Below are 22,860 nucleotides of genomic sequence, written 5' to 3'. Positions count from 1 at the left end.
ATGGAACTGAAAGGATCTGGAAATGAGGGCCCAGGGACAAAGCCAGGATTAATTCAAAGCTGAGAGGAAAATCCAGGAATAATTAATATGAAACATGAACTGAGAGTACTAAGAGCAAAGAGGTAAAAATGGAGGGTCAAAGGCACAGCCCAGTATCTTAAAGCCTCTTTTCCCATTTCAGGATTCCTTCAGCCTGTATCTGGGTGGGAAAGGAATATTATCAATTTGGACCCGAGGCCCTCCACATATTTTAAGCAGAAGAGTGTTAGAGCCTATTGTTGCTCTCTTCTTAACTCTAGGCACACAACATCTTGTTGTGTCCTGTGAGGTCTACCTCATATGTATCTGGCCCAGAGTAAGTCCTCAATAAATATTTAGTGAGTGACATGGACTTGCTGCGAATTTTTAAGCTCAGGAATGCTTTTATTTAGTCTATTTATATGTTATGTGAGTATAATGCTGCAAGAAAAATCAATTTCATATAAACCCACAAGAACATGCTCTTCTCTGATATTTGTTTTAATAAATGTCAACTAAAATGATGTTATTCACCAGCCATGCAAATGTAAAACTAACCTTTTTTTCAACAGTGTTTCAGGCATACATATTTAAATCATACACATTAAAGAATAAGACTATAGAAAAGAAACTCAGAAAAGAAAATCCAACTAAAATTTAAAAAAAAAAACAAAAAAGTAGTTAGCAATAAAGTAGTATAAGTTTCCATAACAACAATAATACAGAAACAGAGGCTGAGATGATTGTAAAACATAGAGTTAAATAATACAAAGCTGCTCACCAGTCTTGTATGTGTAAGTTGCCAATCATAACTGAAGTAACGGCAGTAATAATAAAGTTAGAATTTCCTGTGGTGAAACCTCATCATTTGCCTGCCATTCTAAAGTTGGGGGTGGAAGCAATAGGTAAGCTTTGGGTCCAGTCCATCATAGGCTTTAAGCAGACAACAGTTGAGTAGAATGTGACCAGCCTGCACATATGTCACAATGGTGCCATCATGAGACAAGTCCACGTAATATAAAAAGTGAGGAAGGAAATACAAACTCCAAGTGAAGCACAAACTGCTAAGAGCTGCAGAGCCTCTCAGACTACTCTTTATACATAGCACAGGCATCAAATGTACCTTGTGAATGTGCATATGTAACATCTGAATGGCTGTGCATCATAAGTTAAAGTCAACACACATTTAAACCTGTACTGTTGCAGTTGTTTACATGAACTTTCTGTCTCAGATTTTAGAATGATTTCCTCATGCTTAACAACATCACCAGAAAACAAAAAGCAGCATTCTTTCTCTGTAAAGATACCGTTTGTATCTTTATTTTTGATCAAAAATAAATATTTGATCTTTGACCCCAGTTCCTGACACACAGCTCCTAAAACTCTTGGAGTCTCTGGGATTGATAAAACTAAGAGTATCTTTTATATGCTAATGATATGACTGATGGCTGAGGAGGGCAGAGGGGCTGGATATTGATTTCAATCACCAATGGCCAATGATCTAATCAATCATGTCTACTTAATGAAACTTTCATAGAAAACCATAAACAATGGAGTTCAGAGAACTTCCCAAGTGGCAAACATATCCACATGTCGGGAGGGTGGCACACTGCAACTCCATGGGACAGAAATTCTTGTGCTTGGGACTCTTTTGGACCTCGCCCTATGTATCTCTCACCTGTGGCTGTTTATTTGTATCCTTTATAATAAACTGGCAAATGTGTCTTCCTGAGTTCTGTGAGCCATTCTAGCAAATTATTGAACCTGAGGAAGGTGTTGTGGGAATCCCTGATTTATAGATGATCATGCAGAAGTACAAGTGATCTCAAAACAGCATGGTGCTGGCATAAAAATAGGCATACAGACCAACAGAACAGAATAGAGAGCCCAGAAATAAATCTACGCATTTATGGTCAATTGATCTTGCCAAGAACACACAACGAGGAAAGGACAATCTCTTCAATACGTAGTGTTGGGACAACTGGGTGTCCACACACATAAGAATGAAGGTGGGCCAGGCGCGGTGGCTCACGCCTGTAATCCTAGCCCTCTGGGAGGCCAAGGCGGGTGGATTGTTTGAGCTCAAGAGTTCGAGACCAGACTGAGCAAGAGCGAGACCCCGTCTCTACTAAAAATAGAGAGAAATTATCTGGCCAACTAAAATATATATATAGAAAAAATTAGCCAGGCCTGGTGGCACATGCCTGTAGTCCCAGCTACTAGGGAGACTGAGACAGTAGGATCGTTTAAGCCCAGGAGTTTGAAGTTGCTGTGAGCTAGGCTGACACCACGGCCCTCACTCTAGCCCGGGCAACAAAGCGAGACTCTGTCTCAAAAAAAAAAAAAAGAATGAAGGTGAACCTTTATCTCTCTCACACCATATACAAAAAAATCAACTCAAAATGGATTAAAGACTTACACATAAGGCATGAAACTGTAAAACTACTAGAAGAAAACATAGGAAAAAAGCTTCTTGACATTGTCTTGGGCAATGATTTTTTGGATATGACCCCAAAAGCACAGGCAACAAAAGCAAAAATAAGCAAATGAGATTGCAGCAAACTAAAAGTCTTCTTCATGGTAAAGGAAATGATCTAAGGAAGACAACCTACAGGCAGAAGACGAGATAAGAAATCACTTATGGAATAGGGTAAAATATTTGCAAACCATATATCTGATAAGGGGTTAATATTCAAAATATATAAAGAACTCAATAGAAGAAAAACAAATAACCCAATTAAAAAATGGACAAAAGACCTGAATAGACATTTCTCAAAGGCAGACATAAAAATGACCAATAGGTATATGAAAAATGGTCAACATCACTAATTATCAGGAAACTGTAAATTAAAACTACAATGAGATATCACCTTATACCTGTTTTAGCTATTACCAAAAAGACAAATGACAGTAAGTGTTGGTGAGGAAGTGGAGAAAAGCAAACCCTGGCACGCTATTGGTGGGAATGTAAATTGGTACAGCCATTATAGAAAACAGTAAGGAGATTCCTTAAAAATTAAAAATAGAACTACCATATGATCCAGCAATCCCACTTCTGAGTCTGTATCCAAAGGAAATGAAATCAGCATGTTGAAGAGATAGCTGCACTCCCATGTTCATTATGGCTTTAAACAACAGCCAAGATATGGAAACAACCCAAATGTCCACTGACAGATGAATGGACAAAGAAAATGCGGCGTGTGTGTGTGTGTGTGTGTGTGTGTGATAATATTCAGCCTTAAAAAAGAAGACAGTCCTGCCATTTGTGACAATATGGGTAAACCTTGAGGATGTCAAGCTAAGTGAAATAAGCTAGGCACAGAAAGATGAATGCTACATGATCTCACTTGCATGTGGAACCTAAAAAAGTGAACTCATAGAAGTACAGAGTAAAATGGTGGTTTCCAGGGGCAGTGGGTGAGGGGAAAGGGTGAGGGAGATGTTGGTCAAAGGATACAAAGTTTCAGTTACACAGGATCAATAAATTCTGGAGATCTATTGTACAGCATGGTGACTATAATTAATAATATTGTATTGTATACTTGGAAATTGCTAAGAGAGTAGACCTTAAATCTCACCACAAAATAATACTGGATATACAGATACATTAATTTTTTTGATTTAATTACTTCACAATATACACACATATAAAAACTTCGCATTGTACATTATAAATATGTAGAATTTTATTTGTCAATTAAACCTTAATAAATCTGGGGAGGGAGGAGAAGTACAGCTAATCTGACATTGTGCCTGGCATTTGAAGTGAGGGCAGTCTTGTGGCATGGAGCCCTTAAGCTGGTGGAGTCTGACATTAACTCTGAATGGGGTGTCAGAATGGAATTGAATTCTTGGGCACCCAGTTGGTTACCAGAGAGTTGGAGAATTGGTTGATGTGGGGAAAAAACCTCACATATTTAGTGTCAGAAGTGTTCTGAGTGAAAACAGCTTACCTTTGGTAAAATGTATCTTTCTAATTTTACTATTCTATTTGGTGAAAAATTAGTATTTAGAATCTCATGGTTTCTCTGATTGTGTGTGTGTGTGTGTGTGTGTGTGTGTGTGTGTGTGTGTGTTTGTGTGTGTGCTCATGAGAAGTTGGAAATAATGGCTCTAGTAGATATAGAAGTTAATCTGAGTTTTTTCCCCTCAAGCATTCCAGGTCTAGATTTAGTAGTTGCCTTGTTCTTTCTCCTCCATATTCCCCACCTCCGGCAAGTAAACTTCAAGCAAATTCACTGTTTTTGGAAACCAACATCAACCTCACTTAACTCAGTTACCTCTGTACTTGGTTCTGCCAGATACATCATTTTTTTTTTAATATGTTCTGTAAGGTACCGAAGAGCTGTGGAAAGGTTGTAAGCCTTGAGGACACAGTAAAATTTACCATATGATTTTAGGTAATCACCTGAGCCAGGGGCTGTATGGAAGAGATTTGAGGTGGAAGCTGTCTGCTAAGTAGCGCACAAAAGCAGTTTTTGGAGTCAGCCAAACCTGGATCCAAATCTAGTTTCCAAAACTTATTGGCTATGTAACCTTGAACAAATTACTTACTCTTTCCAAGCCTACATTTCTTCATCAAGGGTGATAGTAATCATTTTTGATTGTCATGTTTGTAAAGTGCTTAAAGACTACCATGTAGAGAGCACTTGAGCAAGTAGTAACAATGAAGTTAATTGCTGCGTTGTTCTGTGAATGCTTTTCATTTGTTTCATGGGTCTTAACTGGATTTTAAATTCCTTCTGGTCAGACTCTTTCTCTTTTATTTTGCATTAAGTGCACTTAATACAACGTCTGACTAGATTCAGTCCTTCTAGTCTAGGACTGACCTGATACAGTCCCGACCAGAATGTTATTCAAATGTCATCCCATTCTACCTGTGGGGCAACCTTATGTCAAAGGAATGTAGACTAGGCCAAGTTGGCCTTTAGCATCCACTTCTTTCTTTGTAATGCCCCAAGACTCTAAACTAGAGTTACTTCAGGCTTCCCTTCTGGACTCACACCTCATTCAATGTCCCCCACCCCACCACTCCTCTCCTGCCCACCTAGAATGAGTCCCTCATTAAAATTTACTTGGCCATATCATATACTTTGCAGCTTTATCAGCTTGCTCATTCATTCAATGTCTTCAACAAACTTTTGCTGAGTGCTTACAACATGCTACAAACTTGGGAAACAAAATAAAAGAGCTACAGTATTGACACTCCAGTAATTCATATTTTGCTTATGCCATAATACAATTAGTGCTATAATTACAATTACACTGTAATACAATCAGTGATGCTCATCCCCAGAATTAGAACCGCCTGTGAAGTTTGTAAAACTACAAATGGTTATATCTCACTTAATTTAGTAAATCTGGGTGAGACTCAAATATAAAAAATTTCTAAACCTTCCTCAAGGATGTGACTGAATAGCCAGGGTAGAGAATCACAAGATGTGTTGAGAGTAGAAAGGAGATAGGGATCTGGAAGTGCTGAATGAGTTTCATGGTGGAACATTAAATTGCATGTTGAAGGATGAGTGGATTTCCAGGGAGAGAAGAGCATTCTAGGGAAAGGAAAAACATAAAGCCAAAACCTAAGGCCTTTGAATTTATCAGTATAATTTTTACTAATACATGAATGGAAGAGGGCTAGAAGATTCCTTTATGAATAAGATTTATGCACCTTAACTATAAACTTCTGGGGTAAATGCCCTTACTTTTGTTGATCGATGCAGTTAACACATGCTATAGTAACCATCTTGTTTTCAAGTTTAGTTTCTCTATAAATTATGAATCTTCACAGAAGAGGGACATGTGACTTAGTGTTTGTAACCCCACAACTGATGCATAGTAGGATTTTCAATCCATATGTGTTGAATGAATGAATGAAGGTCTCTGTGTCATGACCTTGGTAATGGGAATTTTAAGCCAAGTGAGAGAGGAGGTATTTGGAGGTGAACTAGCCTCTCAGTTCTACTTGTGGAGCATGTAAGTGATCATCTGTGCTTTGTCTATGTTTTGTGATCCTGTTTTGAAATATTCAAAAGCTATCCATTATTTGACAAGAATTTATTGAGTTCCTATCATATACTAGCCCCTCTATTTATATATTTATTCTCAAAGCAACATAAAATAATTTCTTGTTTTGTAAAAAAAATATTTATAAGTTAATATTAGGGAAGGGAAGTTTGCATTTGTTCTGACTGGCAACCATATGCTTGGTACTTTATATAACTACATGTCTGATCTATACAATATCATTTAATTTTTAGTCCTCACATCAATTTTGAAAATAAGCTTCCCCCTCCTGCCACTATTTTTACAGATAAAGAAGGTGACAATGAGATGGTGCAAGGTCCAAGACCATGTGGCTCATGGGTAGAAGCCCCAAGATTTGGACCTAGCTTTGTCTTCCTTCAAAGCCCAGGCCCCATTCCTCATACTATCCCATCTCTTTAGGTTAGCCTAAAGAGCCCTTTATAAGGCTAAGCAGGTTGTAAGGAAGTACCTACTGAATCCATGAGCGAGGCCAGGTCTGAATGATTAAAAACTGACCATTCCACAAACGGAACCCCCGTGGCACACAGCATCAAAATGCTCACTTTAAACTAGTAGATTATCCTGAAGACAATTGCAATATCCTGATCAGCCTCTCACCACTAATTCAGTGGTCTTGGAAATACAATTTATGATGTAATCTATGAGTATGAAGTGAAGTGCAGGTTTGTCAGTTTTTAAATAAAATTGAATAACTCAGGTTGGCCTTTTAAAAAGTTTTAGACTAGTTTTGCTGGATTAATTGTTTTTAGGTCATTTCCTCAATCTCCTGTTACTTCTAAACAGCATAACCTAGAGTGTTAGCAATTATCTGGTTAATCTGGCCAGTGTGAACATCCAGCTGGGGTAAAAATAATATCGAATTGACAACCAGAAAGTAAACCCGGGTCAAATTCAAACTTAGATTTCAAGACTATTAGCTCATACTACAACTAGGCCAAAAGTCTTGAGAAATTTATCCAGGTAGTTCGCAATCATGAGTAGATATGGAAGTGGAAGAGAAGGATGGGATAGAGAACTAGTTAGCGTACCCATCTCAGAGATGAGAGGATTGAATGATATACACCCTGTTCTGTACAAAATATGCAGGTCTTCTCCCAAGGGTGCTCCCATGCTGCAGCACTGGCGGGTCAAAGTCTCTAACTGGTCCATAGTGCCAGATGCAAAACTACCGAGTCCCTGTGGAATGATTTCTTTGGATTCCTCTTCCTTAGAGCCTGCTCTTGAACCTTTCTCTTGGATCCATTTCATATCCGTGAGCATGTTGGAGACAGGTGCCAGAGTTCTATGCGTAATGAAATCTTGACTGTCCATCTTGGGGTGTCAGTGGCAAGGCATGTTGGACACAGTGGAAGGTCAGGCAGAGACTCTGTCCCTAACCTCTAGGTTAATGACCGAGATAGAAGGACTCTCCTGAAGATAGAAAAGGCATCAGATGTTCTAGTTCAGTCCTGGGACAGTAGTTGGCCATTAGCCAAGAGGAATTCTCTTTAGTCAGACATTGAGTAGCACAGCTCAAATGCTCCCTAACTCAGGCTGGAGGGAAGGTCTTCCAAGTGCCTTGATAAAGTTCTTTAAGAAACTGAGGAAATGGGCCTGATAAAAATTTAACTGTGAGGAGGCTATGAAAGCTCTGGAGCATAGCTAGCACATTTGGGAAAATATTAGTTATAACTCTGCCTGCCGAGTACTCCCCACTCCTTCTGGGTGAGCAGCCTCTGCAAGCAGGGCCATGTGGTTGAAGAAAGGAAGCGTGAACTCAATTGAGTGGGGTTGAACCCCAGGGCCAGAGAGTATCTCTGGGAGCAACAGCAGGAAAACAGCAGAGCCTGAGAGGCAGTGAAACTGAGAGATCGGCACTCCCAGCTTCTGGGCATTTCATGTAGACCCAGGATGGGTGAGGCCACCCTAGAAACCTGCCTGGGAAGGAAGCAATTAAGGGACCAGGGTTCCTGCTTTTGGCCTGTGTACATTTTTGCGTCTTTAAAGTGACTTTCCATTGATTTGTTCTCATTCATTGTGTACTAGGTGGTTATTGTTGTCGTTTATCAAATTTAAATTCTTCTGGTGTCACCCTTACTCTTATTTAGTGAAGTTGAAAATACTTTAATGGGTGGTATTTGGCAAGGCAGTATAGTATGGTTGATAGTTTGGGCTCTGGAGCTAGAAAACTTCAAATTCTGACTCTGCAATTTACTATGTATATATCCCTGGGCATATTCCTTAACCTTAATTTCCCTAAGCCTCAATTTTCTCATCAGTAAAATGGTAATAATAAAACCTATGTCACAAAATTGTTATGAGGATTAAACAAGATGGATGTAAAGTGCTTAGATCAATGTTTGCATATAGTAACTCTCAATAAATGCTATTCTTTATTGTTATTATTGTTAAGGCTTTAAAGTTCACAAAGCACTATCATATGCATTTCCTCACTATTATTTATTGTTGACCTACAATACAAGTTAAGGGTACAAGAGTAGATTGATAAGGGAAGAGACAGCCTGGTGAAGGAGAGATCCCTTCCTCCTCCTCACTCTGGGATCTAACGTTAGATCAAGTTTCTAAAGCATCCTACCACCCTGGGTCTCATGTACTCTCCTCTTCTTCCCTCCCACTGTCTTTTAGCTCCCTTCCCCTTAACTTCGTGGTTGGAATGTCCCAACAGGAGACAGGAGGCCCGTCACTGCTCCAGCCAACCCCCTCTACACCACAGTTAGTCATTGAACCTTTCTCCATCTTAATCAGAAAATAGCTGAAACCCTTTGAGGGCACCAAGAGCACAGCCCACAGTGCTCACTGTCTATGTGGTGCTTTCGGAGGAAATGCCCGGTGCGGTGGGAGGACTGGGTGAAAAGCCTCAATGTCACTCACCCACGATGTTTCCCCCTTTGTTCCTACTTCGGGCTTCTCTTGTGGTGTGGCTGGGGAACTCCAGCTCATTCATCTCTGAAGACCTTTGAACTAAGGGCTTGATCTTCCACTCTGGTTGCTTTGGGTGGGTAGAGGGGTTTGAAGTAACTGTCCCTGCCCACACCCAACATTTCATGCCCATCTACTCAAAACCTCCAAAATGTTCTGTCTTCTTAGAAGACCATCTAGAATCCCCCAAATTAGTCAGAATGACAAATTCAGACGTCGGAAAGCTGTGTGCATGGAGCGGTTATGTTTGACACACTCTTTCCACGAGGTCCTCTAGTCACTCGTCATCTATTAAAGATTATCATCCCCACCAGCCTATTTCCTCTCTGCACTCCTGAGAATAACACATGAAGAGACAGGCAGATCTGGTTCAACTCCTTTATAGGCCATTTAAAACAAGGTTATTAAAGAGCTTAATTAGTAGAATATCATTAATAACCAGCATTAAATCAGCAGGTGGACTGTGAAAGCTGAGAATTCCCTGTGCCACTGAAGTCCCTATCTTTTGAATACCCTTCACCTTGCTCATGGCTGACGATGAGGTCAGGAGTCTTTCTGCTAAGGCTTTTGTCTACAGCCTCCACCAGCTTCCTCTGATCCATTTGGGCCTCTGGCTCTTGCCTTGAATCTCAACTGTGGGTTCCACTTCTAGTTGTGCAATCTCAGACACATTCTCAGTCAGCAAGTTCAAAAATTTTTGAAACTCACAGCCTTCATGCAGAACACTCGAACTCTTAAAGTACATGAAGTCCAAAATCTCTACTTCAATACCCTTAGTGTAGTTGTCTTTTTCTTCCCCCAATCCAATATATTGACCCTAACTATCATGTGTGTTTTTCCCCAGGAAATGGAACCAACTTTAGGGTTGGCACCTTAGGAAGATGCTCCCCCATCCCTTACTATTAATCCATGAAATCTCTACCTGGGCCAATGACAGTAGCTGTATAGGCTGAATAATGGCCACCCAAAGATATCCCTGGAACTGGCAAATATTGCCTTATTTGGAAAAAGGGTCTTTGCAGGTGTGATTATGCTTAAGGATCTTGAGATGGGGAGATTATCCTGGATTACCTGGATGGACCCTAAATGCAATCAGAAGTGTCCTCATAAGAGAGAGGCAGAGGGAAATTTGACACGCAGAGGAGAAGGCATTGTGAAGGTGGGGCAGAGAGATTTGAAGGCGCTGGCCTTGAAGGCTGGAGGGACACAGCCACAAGCCCAGGAATGCTGGAAGCCACCAGGAGCTGGAAGAGGCAAGGAATGGATTCTCCCCTAGAGCTTCCAGAGGGAGTGCAGCCCTGCTGACACCTTGATTTCAACCCAGTGATATTGATTTTGGACTTCTGGCCACCAGAACTGTGAGAGAATAAATTTCCAGTTTGTAGTAATTTGTTACAGTAGCCACAGGACACTAATACAGCAGCCATGCCCAAAACAGCTTTCTACTACCTTTCACTCACTGTTACATGCTCACCTTAATTTCAAGTGTTAATTTCAAGTAACTATTGAGCATCCCCCACTTTCCTCTCTTTTCCAGGAAGGGAAGCCATTTTGCTGACAGCAGCATATGACATTTTCCAAAAGTTCTTTACTAGTCTTAGGCTTCTGTCATATATCTTTTTCTTCTCCCTTTTCTTTTATTCTTTCTCAATAATTAAAGGAGAAGAAAATATTTTGAAAGCTAGTATAGTTTGTACTGTCTCAACCAAAACTCTCTGTTCCTTAACCAATACTACTGTGATCATCAGTACAAGGACAGTCTTCATAATCATGCTCTTATGACTTTGCAAAATCCTGAAGAGTTTTCCAAGAAACTTAAAGAAAGGTTAAATTTACCAGTTTCTTTATATCCTCAGAAAATGTGATAGCCATTTAATCTGTCTGGATCATTGGACTATGCTTAGGCTACATAGAGAGAGTTGTGAAGCCAGAGGGCTGGTGGGCTGAGGAGAAACGGAAGGATTAAAGAACTGGAGATCTTAAATGAGGTAATAGTTAAAGCAGAGGAATGAAAGAGCTGGAATGGAAAGGGAGATTTAGGAGTTTAAGGGCTGAAGCTATTGTGAGTGATGTCAAAATCCTGATGAAGGACTGGAGTAGCTTAAATAAGGTAATGACAAAGGGCACTCATTGGCATTGGGAGGTCATGGAACCAGGAATTCAGGGTGTTGGAGTGACCTTCCACATGGGCACTGAATTTGTCTAGGATGCATGAATTTAGGATATCGAGGGGAGAAAGAAAATGGGAATGCTGTGACCAGGATGAAAAAATTTTTTAAGGCTAGTGACCAGGATATTGAAGAATGACAAATCAAGCAGTCAGGGGTGGGGAAGGGGGAGAGTTTCAAGGTATTTTTGCTTTTGTTCTAACAATGTGAAATGAATTAGACAAATGAAAACAAGAATAATTATTTAAAAAAACTGCTAAAATTGTGGTTAATGGGTTTTTAGTGGACTTCAAAAAGGTGGTTACCCCATATGACAGAAACCAGTGTTTCTAGAGGTCACTCTCAGTCTTTTCCCCTTCTTTTCTATTTCTAAAGTGGCTCAGGTCTTTACTATCTTGTGTGCAGATGGGTTTCTTCGACTCTAGCTCACTCCATCCCAGTCCTCCTGCATGCCATCACCAGATGATCTTTCTCAAATTTATTATGATTATGTCATTTTTATGGTCAAAACCCTGCAGGCAGAGTCAGGACAGCTACTCAAAAGAAAGTGATCCACAGCCCTACTATTTTGCCCAGGACTGAGGGGATTCCAGGGATGCAGGATCTTACCTATTAAAATCTAGAACCACATTGCTGTTATCAGTCATACAGTGACCAACTGTCTGCGTTTTAGCAACAAAAGTCACATGTTATCCATGACCTTATCAGCTTTTTTATGAAGTGAGAACAGAAGAGAAAAAGGTAATGGCTTTGTTAATGGCATCTCCAGATTTTCCATCAATCTAGCAGTTGTTCAGATTTCATCTGTGAATCCAAGAATATTTCTATCAAGAGATTAATTCTCATGGTGTTAGGCAGACTAGCTAATAAAGTAGAAAAAAATTAACCATAAACAGTCAAAATTATAAGGTAAATCTTACAAAACTAAACATATTCTTACCATATGATCCAACATCCTTGCTCGTTGGTATTTACCCAACTGAGCTGAAAATTTATGTCTACACAAAACCTGCACACAGATGTTTATAGCAGCTTTATTCATAATTGACAAATCTTAGACACAACCAAGATGTCTTTCCATAGGTGAATGGATAAACAAACACTGGTACATCCAAACATTGGTATATTATTCAGCAATTTTTTAAAAAGTGCTATCAAGGTACAAAAATATATGGAGGAACCTTAAATGTATATCACTAAGTAAAAGAAGCCAATCTGAAAAGGCTACATATGTATGATTCCAACGATATGACATTCTTGAAAAGGCAAAACTATGAAGACATGGAAAAATCAGTGGTTTCCAGGAGTTATGGGGAGGGAGGAATAAATAGGTGGAACACAGGATATTTTTTAGGGTAGTGAAACTACTCTGTATAATACTGGAATTGCGTATACATGGCATCATGAATTTGTCAAAACCCATAGAATATGCAACACAAGGAGTGAACCCTAATGTAAACTAGAGGCTTTAGTTAATAATAAGGTATCAATATTGACTGATCAATCATAACAAATGTACCACAATGATTCAAGATGTTAAAAACAGGTGAAACTGGGGTGAGAATGGAGGTGAGGTGGTATATAGGAACTCTCTGTACTTTCAGCTAAACTATTCTGTAAACGTAAAATTGCTCAAAAAATAAAGTCTATTAATTAAAAAAAAAACAATAATATATTCCACCCCTCAAATGTGGAGTCGGTTGGTTTGTGATAAAATCAAATGCCAGTTTTCTTCAACAGAATATTAAACATAAGTCTAAGATGGAATTATCTATAAAATGGTAAAATATACTTATGAAAATATTATTGCAGTGTGTTAAAAGTGAAACAGTATCAATACATTAAATATTTTTTAAAAAAAAATTATAAGTAAACAGCAAGAAAACTGGGGGAACATATTTGCAACAATAAGACACTCAAAGGGTAGGTATCTTTATTGGAAAAAGAAGTTTTATAGTCTGATGAAGAAATAGGCAAACATTTGAATAGAAAAATAGGCAATAAATTGTTACGAACAGAGGGTTCACAAAAGAAGAAATATAAATGGCCAATTAACATTCAGAATGAAATAATAATCAAAGAAATGAAGAAGAATGCCAGTACTCAGTTGTCTAGAGGGTGTGGAGGAATTGAGCACTCTTTTACAAATTAATGACATCAGCATGTTTTCACTCAGTAATTACAACCCTCCCCTCCCCACTGCATCTAGCTTCAATACCATCTTATTCTGAGTCATTTATTTGATAATTAGATGTTACAGACACCCATGAGAATATGTGGCTGAATAAAATATTCTGATGCTGTGTTCCTGACAGCTTTTCTAAGATGGCAGAGATAAATGCCTTTTAACAACCATGACCTCTTCACAAGACTTAAGAATTTAGATCTGAACTTTTTTTGCTTCCTCTATTCTCCAACACTTAATGAAGCAAAGTGTGCTTTCTGGTACAAACTATAAAAAGGTTGATAATTTAAGGGAATAATTCAGACCTTATCAACCTATACACTGCTGCTCAAAATTGTTACTGACAGGGTAATAGAAAGCAAATCATATACAATCTATAGATTGAGACATTGTCATTCATTCTCTCAACAAGTATGTGCTGAATGTCTTCTAGATGCCCGACACTAGACATATAGGAGACCCATATGATAAAGTGGAAATAGGAGGTGGATCTTCACTGAAAGATCAACTCACAACCAAGGAAGATTAATAAGAGAGAGAGGTTTATTTACCATGCACATGGGGGAGAATCACAGACTGATTACCCAATCTCCAAATGAAATTCAGATATTTTTATACCTGTCTTTTTGGAGGGTAGGGGGAGATGAGTACAGTAATTCTGTTTAAGGGCAATAAATGGTTGCTAGGGAGGATAAATGGATGGGGAAACAGATTGACTTATAAATGATTCTGATTCTCTTAGCAAATTAAATTAACCTGAGAGATAGGTATTATATTTGAAATGATTTGGGCCAGGTGTGGTTACATTCTTGATCACTTTTTACTGTAACATACTGAGATAACAGGGAGAGGAATGGAAGTCAATTATCCTTTTGATCTGTCAGTCTGGTTTATGCAGATAGAGGGAAAGCCCCTTCCAATGCTTTTTGATCTTCAAGGGTCTTTAATTCAAAATATTCTTTATATCAATGAATTATATTTTGGGGTGAAATTTCCTGAGCTCCTGCAATAGGATACAAAGTGAATTCAACATATAACCTGCCTTCATGAAACTCCCAATCTTGTTAGGGAGAGATCAAAATCCATACTTAATGCTAAGGTATAAGAAGGGTTCTAATGAAGTGTGGAGAAAAGGTAATCAAATCAGATTGGAGTGGTTAGGAAAGATTTCTTGGCAAGCTAAGTTTTGACAGATGAGCTGAATGAGAAGGGTGGGGTTGTAAGGGGAGGGGATTTTAAGCAAAAGGAAACATAGATGAGAGAGATCACAATTTAATCAGTAAGCTATAAGTAATTCACTACAAGTCTTCCACTTAAAAACTTTCAACTTACGGACATTCAGAAATGCAAAGCTCTGCTCCAGAGCAGAGCTCTGCATCAACTCTTTCAGATGTCAGATGTCAGAAGGAGTTAGTGTTCCAGTGAGGTCATTTTAGTCCTAGACCATTGAGCTATCCCTCAATCTGTGGCAAGGTGGCAAACTGAAATGCCTATGAGTGAAGCTGGCAGGGCAAGGACTGAGGTAAGCTGGAGTGTGAGATGTGCGGTGAACTGTATGTGCCATCTACAGGGGTAAGCAGCCTCAGCGCCAGCTGATTTTACGCTGTCAGAATGTAGCCTCAGTGTTGCATGCCTTTCTTTCTCAAGACAAACCAAAAACCTCCTATAATTTGGAAATGTTGATAATGTTAGGTTAGAGCCGAGAGGGAGACACACAAAGCCTCAGGTGTAGCAAAATGCTGTTTATTTGAGCATCTGGATGCAGATGGGTGGAGGCCAAAAACAGTGTCCACACCAGGACGGGGAGAGCAGTGGGTTTTATAGGAGGTTTGTATGGAAGTTTGGGGAGGGTGAATTTTTTTCTGAACAGTAACCGGTTCCTGCTGGCATCACTGCAACCATCTGTGTTCAGAGTTAAATTTACAACCTTCGGACTCTCCAGATTTCTGTCGCTATTGTTTCACAGGCCTTATGATCACTATCTAAGTTTTCTATTAACCGCATTCCATCCTATATATACTTTCCGGGTTCCCACCCTGAGCAGGACTAAGTGTTACCTCATTCAAAACTTTAAAATGTTATGTAGGCCAAACAGAAAACTTGTGCAGGCTGAATTCAGCCTGCTGAGCACCACCTTGTGGCCTTTGATCTTTGTATATTTGATATGTTTGTTCTTAATTTTCAATGTTTTGCAGAAATTACAAATGTTATTAACCCTTCATGTTCAGTAAGAACAAACACAGCTAGAGTATTAACAATGTTAATATTTAATATGAAGAGACATACAATTGGTTTGAAAACAAAAATAGATGTAATAAAAAAATCGAAAATGGCAAATGTATGTACTTATGGTATAAACTGTTCAGGAATAATGACAATTCTGAAGAACAAAGATCTGATCATGCAGTCGTGCATATGCCCATGCTATCAACAATAATGAACAAAAGGAAAAAAAGTAATTTTCAGAAGGAAAAGCTTTAAGAGCATTCAACCTTGCAGCTATAGGTGAAATTGGGGTAAAAATAAAAAAAATATTTAAAAAAAGAGCATTCAACTAGAGAAAGGAGATCAATATCAGATGCCTAAATCAAGTTAATTCTGGATAAAGACAGCATTTGGGAACTAAAAGGCTGAACATGGTAAAAATGCTACTGCTGGAACTTTTGACATAGTCACAGTTAAGTTCCATAGTTTAAGGACATTATAGCTGTCAAAGAGTTTTCTACACTTGCCGCCATCACACCAAGGAGAGAAGTTACTTACTTAACATATGTTCAATGTAGCAGAAACTGGCCTATAGGGAAAAAATAGCTGAGAAATTGTATAGAAGGTAGGAGAGAAGAGTATATCTGAGTTGTGATATTAAAAACAAACCAACTTTTAAAGCAATAATTATAAATGTTTAAAAATTCAAATAGTATAAAAAAAGATATACAGTAAAAAAAAAAGTCTTCCTTTTACCCCAGAACCCCAGGTCATCTGCCTAGAGGTGACCCGTATTAGGATTTTATTATATTTCCTTTCATACAAATAAGTGCATATTATACACACTATTCTGCAACTCTTTTCTTATGTAATATATTTTGGAGATTGTTCTATATCAGTTCATATAGATATACATTATTTATTTTAAAAACTACATATAAAGATATACTATAACTTATATAATCAATACCCCATTGCTGGATCTGTATTGTAGTCTTTTGCTATTATAAACAATTAGTATTCCTGGTTTGAAATCTTCAAAGAACTGATATGGTGGAACTTTATCCAAGGCCTGCAAGCTTAAACACCTGAGTCCTTTTGGTCTTGGGAACAAATAAACCTAGAAACAGCCATGTGGAAATGAACTTGTTCATTAGTAGAGAAGAATCTCTGTGGAGAGAGGGTAAATGTGGCAGAATATCCAGTGAGAAAACTAAATTAAAAATTAGCAAGGTCATAAAGGGCTTCATATGATAACCTAAGGAATTTGACCTTCCAGAGTGATTGACTGGTTTTAAGCAGAATGGCAGGATTACATTTATGTTTTAGAAAGCTTGTTGTAACTACAATGAGAAGAATAGATTAGAGGGGGAACCAGAAAAAAAGGAGAGTACAGGCTACTCAAGACATCCAGGAAGTAATTTATAAAGATTTTAACTGAGCTGATGGTAGTGGAAATGGAAAGGAGGGGATATGATATTAGAAAACTACAATGGGGATAAAAATCTACATACTTTTGACTGATTGGACAGGGGTGTGATTAAATGGGCAGAATATAAGATGAATACCAGGCTTTTGGATTGGTCCACTCTATGGATGGTGATATTAGTCAACAAGTCAGAAAGGAGCAAGTATAGGGAGAAAGATGATTAGCTGTGTTTCGGACATTGGAGTTTGACCTTCTGGGGCATGCAGGTGGTTATGTCCCATAGGCAGTAGACTAGGCAGTGCTCAACAAGAGTATTACATACCAATGGCAGACATCAGTGTGTGTGTGTGTGTGTGTGTGTGTGTGTGTAAATATATATATAGTTGAAACTATCAGAACGGAACAGGTCACCTGAGGATTACATAGTCATTGATCAAACAAAAGGAAGAAAGGGAAGAACGCTAGGAAAAGGAGACATTTAGGTGGTAGGCAGGAGAAAAGGACTCCAGGAAAGAAGAGGCCTTTAATGAATATTCAAAAATTAAATCAAACTTACATTGGCATATTAAACGTTTCAAATAGTCGTACCTGATTTTAAACTCACAAAAACCTCCAAGATCTTTAAGGCAGATATTATTATCAGAGTCCCATGTGATCGGCAACTTAAACTCACTTAGATGACAAGCCCAAGATTGTCCATCTTTTAAATAGCAGAGCTGAGAGTTTAGCCCAAGTCTTTCCCAAATTCCAGAGATCTTCATTCCACCATGCTGGCTCCAAATTCCTTATTATTCAGAGGAATCTGAATAATAAGGTCACAGACTAACAAAACCAGAAAAGCAGAGGTAGGAAAGAAATGATACTAGTATAACATCAATCTTGTCGACACCTCCTATTCCCAGGCTTTTACATATTAGGATATTAAGACTCAGAAAATTTAAAGAAATCCAACAAACCCAAAACAGTTTACCTTAAAACCCTAAAGATCCAATTTTCCTCCTGTAGCATTCACAGATAAAAAGACATTAACTCTGCATAGGGTTGTGGGCACTCAGGATTTCCATAATAAAGGCATCAGAAACTAAATAGTATGTTTTTCCTAACTACAATCATTAGAAGGAGAACCATGGGGCTTCTTAGGGCCTTGGTCTACCTCACACAATGTTCTTTATTTTATGCAAATGTACTGGCTGTGGGAGATATTAGATGTCATTTTCATGAGTGTGACATGAATGAGGGTTAGAGACAAGTTGACTGGCTCCTTATAAAGATATTAACAGAACAGTGTTATTTTGGGCCTGCAAAACCTTAGAAATAGTTTCACTATAATCCATCTTGTGATAATGATACCCGTTTTACTGGAATTTGACCTGAAAGAATAGAACTTGGTCATCAGGTTTCAACACAAATCTTGTTCAAAGAGTACATTTTTTTCCTGCTGATATGAACAGGGATTTTTTAAAAAATGTAATATGTACACCATAAAACTGAGTTACATAGAAGTGTGTTGCAATTGGGTAGATTGCAGATGCAGGTTTGAACAAGATTATTTCAAGATCTTTTTACTTATGCGGATTAGTGAGCTTATGGAAGAAGAGGTCTCTGGCCGGAAGCTCCAACCTATTAAAGTGGTTTCAGCTGATCAATTCTGGTCTCACCATGCGTAAAAGTCTTTCAGTCCTTGTGATAACAAATCCAGGAGCTTACCTCTCTTAAGTCCTCTAAAGAAGTCAATATAAAACAGAGTAGTAAGCAGAAAGATAATATTGATTTCATTCATTCAGAAAACATTTGTTAAATGTGAAGACACGGCGGATATCCAGATGAATCAGAAATGGATTCCACATACAGATAATTTAGCCAGGGGTGGGGGGGTGACACGGCTAATCAGCTGGGTTAAGGCTGACATTTCCCTTAAGAACTTGAAGTACAGGTATTTTGTATTGTTGATCCATGGACTCGGGAGTATAGATCAATAAACATGGCTTGGACAAAGCTGGCATTCTGGTGCGAACATTGAAAAGCTTGGTTGGTTTTCTCTTTGTTGCCTGGAGCCACTGTTCTTCCTGCTCCCAGTGGAGGGATCTTTCCCTGCAATTCTGGCAGCCCTTTCAGGATCTTGCCCCTAAGAGATTACAAATCTTTTAGTCATCAAATGGCAACCAGGCTCCACTGAGAGAGTTAACTGGTACAAATTTACCAGAGTGAAACGTAACTTTGAACTAGTGATTTGCCTCCCCCCCCACTTTCCCCCTCCTAAGGAAATAATCAGAGACCATATAAATATGCACATGTGGGTGAAACCGCCCTTTTCAATAAAAGGGTGCAAGGCAAGAACTGGGGTAAGGCCTAAAAACTCTGTGAAAGCACAGGCCTAGCTAAAAATAATGATAATAATTCACTGTCCCCTCATTTGCTCAATAATAATTAGTCACTGTCTCCCTGTTTGTTTTTTTTATAATTGCTAGTCTAGAGTCGTATAACTGGTGATCATAAAGATTTTTAACTTTCTCCGCAGATAACATCACCTATTTGAAACCTAAAGGTAGTTTCTGAGATATCTTGCAGGTCCCGCATTCCAGGGGATTGGCTGACCCACCCAGACCAGCAGCCCATACCAAGGAACTGACTCAACTGGAATTGTGACCCCAGGAGCTGAAGCAATACAAGAAAATAATTCCTACACCCCTATAATTTTACCCCAAACCTAGCCAATTAGCAAACCCAATTACCTAATCTTTTGCCTGCCAAACTATCCTTAAAAGCCCTGTCTCCCAAATTCTCAGGGAGGTGGTTTGAGGAATTCCTCCTGTCTCCCTGCTTAGCACTCTGGAATTAAATCCTTCTCTGCTGTAACACCTGCCATCCCAGTGTATTGCTTCCTCTTGGGCAGTGGAATAAACCTGAGCTGTTGAGTGGCAACACAAGTATATGAATATATAATATATAGAAAGCTCAGAAGCCATTTAAATGCCAAACAATAGGGGTGTGATCAAATAAATTGTGGCTACGTTTATGATATAATACTATGAAGCCATTAAAATGATGTCATAGGAAAACAAAGGAAGATATTCACCATATGCTGTTGTAAAAATTGCTTACAAAACTATAACATGGTGTCAATTATATTTTCCAAATATGTGTGTATTCATGTTTGTGTGTGAACAGAAAAAGGACTAAAAGAATAGAAGATGCCAATATTAATAATGGTTAGCTCTGGGTAGTAGAATTATATGAGAATTTTCTTCTTTGTGCTTTTCTTGTATTTTCCAAATTATCCAAAATGTACACGTGTTACTTTCATTATTTGAAACCAATTACATTTTTAAGAAAAAGAACTAAAAAGTAGTCTAGCTCTTCCTATTTTGTAGCTTTCTTTGACAAAGAAGTTTCACCAAATTCCCCAAGGGCTGGAACGGAAGGCTATTTTAGTGATGCCAACTGTGCCAACTCAAAACATTACTCAGAGAACTTGTACTGGAGGCAAAGAAAATTATCACTTCCCATGCTGTCTGAGGCACACTCACCGCGAGCTGCAGGGAGTTTTCAAAAACCTCTTTTTGTTCAAGGGTTTTTAATTCTGGTTTATCCCTGGAGCCTCACCAAGGTCTTTACCAGCTCTCTCAGCCTACCAGGTGGCCACGTGCAAATAGGATTACTGATGGCCTTGAGTAATATTCCAGAGTCTCTGAAAGAGGCAGGCAAAGTAGCCCCTATTTGGACATAGAACAGCATAACTGTTAAGGACACAAAGTCTGTGGTCAAACAGACCTTAGAATCCTAACCCTGAAATTTACTAATAGTGTGACTTTGGATACATTACTTAATCTTTTTGTGTCTCATTTTCCACATCTGTCAATTAGAACATGATATCTACTTATAATGTTTCTATGATGACTAAAAGTTATAATGCATGTTAAATACTTAGCAAACTGTCTTGCATTTAGTGAATAACAATGAATGAAAGCTATTACATTACTATAATAAGTAACATAAGAGCGATAAAAATAAGTGGGAGAACAAGAAAAGGCATAATTAGTCCTGGTTGAAAAGATGACAAAAGGATTCGTAGAAGGAGAAAATTTAGATATTCTAAGATGAGGGAAAAGGCATTTCAGGTGGTGGTAACACCAGAGGATAGAGGCAGGGAAGTTATAGAACATACGTGTTGTGCAGTTTTCATGGAGCATCACATATATGGAGAAATCTGTGAGAAGACAAGAAGGCCAGGTAAAGAAATTTAAGTTAGTTTATAGGTAAGTTACATTTAACTTAGCTTATGGGTAAGATGAGTTAATAGATGTTTCATCTATTTGTTATAATTTTCATCCCCAATTTTTGTAATATCACAAAGGGCTCTCTTTTTACAGTTCACCTGAGCATGTGTAGAAGTACCTCATCTGTCCTCCTCATCTGGACATCCTCTGCATTTACCAGTTAAAACCAAGTTTCAGCCATTGGTAAGTCAAAGAATCTCCTGCCCAAAGCATGAAGTAGTTTCCTGGGGCAGGGGAAGAAACTAAAAATAACAAAGTAAGGAAAACACGATCCCTTCCCTACGGGAAGGTTGCGCTTAGTCCTGGTAAGCAGGATCATCTCTGAGATAAATATTTAAATGACACGAAAAACATACAGAAAAGAACAAAAATTCAGGACTTATACTACCGGGTTTCAAGATTTACTATAAAGGCTGGGTGTGGCATAATCCTGTAATTACCTATAATCCTATCACTCTGAGAGGCAGAGGTGGGAGGATCGCTTGAAGTCAGGAGTTCCAGACCAGCCTGAGTGAAAGCAAGACCCCATCTCTGGAAAACATAGAAAAATTAGCCAGGTGTGGTGCCCTGTCATCTCAGCTACTCGGGAGGTTAAGGCAGGAGAATCACTTGAGCCCAGGAGTTTGAAGTTGCAGTGAGCTATGATGATGCCACTGCACTCTAGCCAGGGGCCAGAGTGACACTCCATCTCCAAAAAAAAAAAAAAAAAAATTTACTATAAAGCTACAGTAATATGTTGGCTGGGTGCAGTGGTTCATGCCTGTAATCCTAGCACTTTGGGAGGCCGGAGCGGGCCGATCATTGGAGCTCAGGAGTTCGAGACCAGCCTGAGCAAGAGCGAGACCCCGTCTCTACTAAAAAAAAAAAATAATAGAAAGAGATTAGTTAGACAATTAAAAATATATAGAAAAAATTAGCTGGGCATGGTGGTGCATGCCTGTAGTCCCAGCTACTCAGGAGGCTGAGGCAGGAGGATCACTTGAGCCCAGGAGTTTGAGGTTACTGTGAGCTAGGCTGACATCACGGCACTCTAGCCTGGGCAACAGAGTGAGACTCTGTCTCCAAAAAACAAAAAAAAAAAGGCAATGTTGTATGGGTGAAAGTATAGACATAGATCAATGGAATAGACTAGAAAGCTCAGAAGTAGAACCATACATATGTAGTCAATTTTTTTTTTTTTTTTTTTTTTTTTTTTTTTTTCTTTTTTTTTTTTTTTTTTTTTTTTTTATTTTTTATATATTTTTTTTATTTCAGCTCATCATGGGGGTACATAAGTTTAGGTTATATACATTTTCCATGTCCTACCCATCCCCCCGAGTCAGAGTCCCAAGCGCGTCCGTTCTCATTCTCCCGACAGTGCACCTGGCACTCATCATGTAGTCATACCTCCATCCCCTCCCCCCCCCACCTCCCCGGGTCTGCACCTTCAAGCATGACCATTCCCCAGAGGGTGTGCAACGCACTCATCATGTAGGCATACACCCATCCCCTCCCCCCACCCCCCATCCCAGTCTGATATCCAATTGGTATCCTTCCCTGATGTACATTTAGGTGATGATCAGGGAAACCAGTTTTCTGGTGAGTACATGTGATGCTTGTTTTTCCATTCTT

General features: G+C 38.8%; 1 long non-coding RNA gene across 1 annotated transcript in view; it reads left to right on the top strand.

Moving 5' to 3' along the window:
• LOC123642256 overlaps positions 1–21,368 on the top strand; it is a 40,037-nt gene extending 18,669 nt beyond the window's left edge. Inside the window, exon 3 of the long non-coding RNA XR_006736415.1 lies at positions 21,343–21,368. This is a non-coding gene — a long non-coding RNA (uncharacterized LOC123642256). The remainder of the gene's footprint in view (positions 1–21,342) is intronic.
• Positions 21,369–22,860: the final 1,492 nt, after the last annotated feature.

Source organism: Lemur catta, chromosome 7 (assembly GCF_020740605.2).
Source record: "Lemur catta isolate mLemCat1 chromosome 7, mLemCat1.pri, whole genome shotgun sequence".
Classification (NCBI taxonomy): domain Eukaryota; kingdom Metazoa; phylum Chordata; class Mammalia; order Primates; family Lemuridae; genus Lemur; species Lemur catta.
The sequence above is the reverse complement of the archived record's forward strand: the minus strand, read 5'-3'. Positions and strand labels throughout refer to the sequence as shown.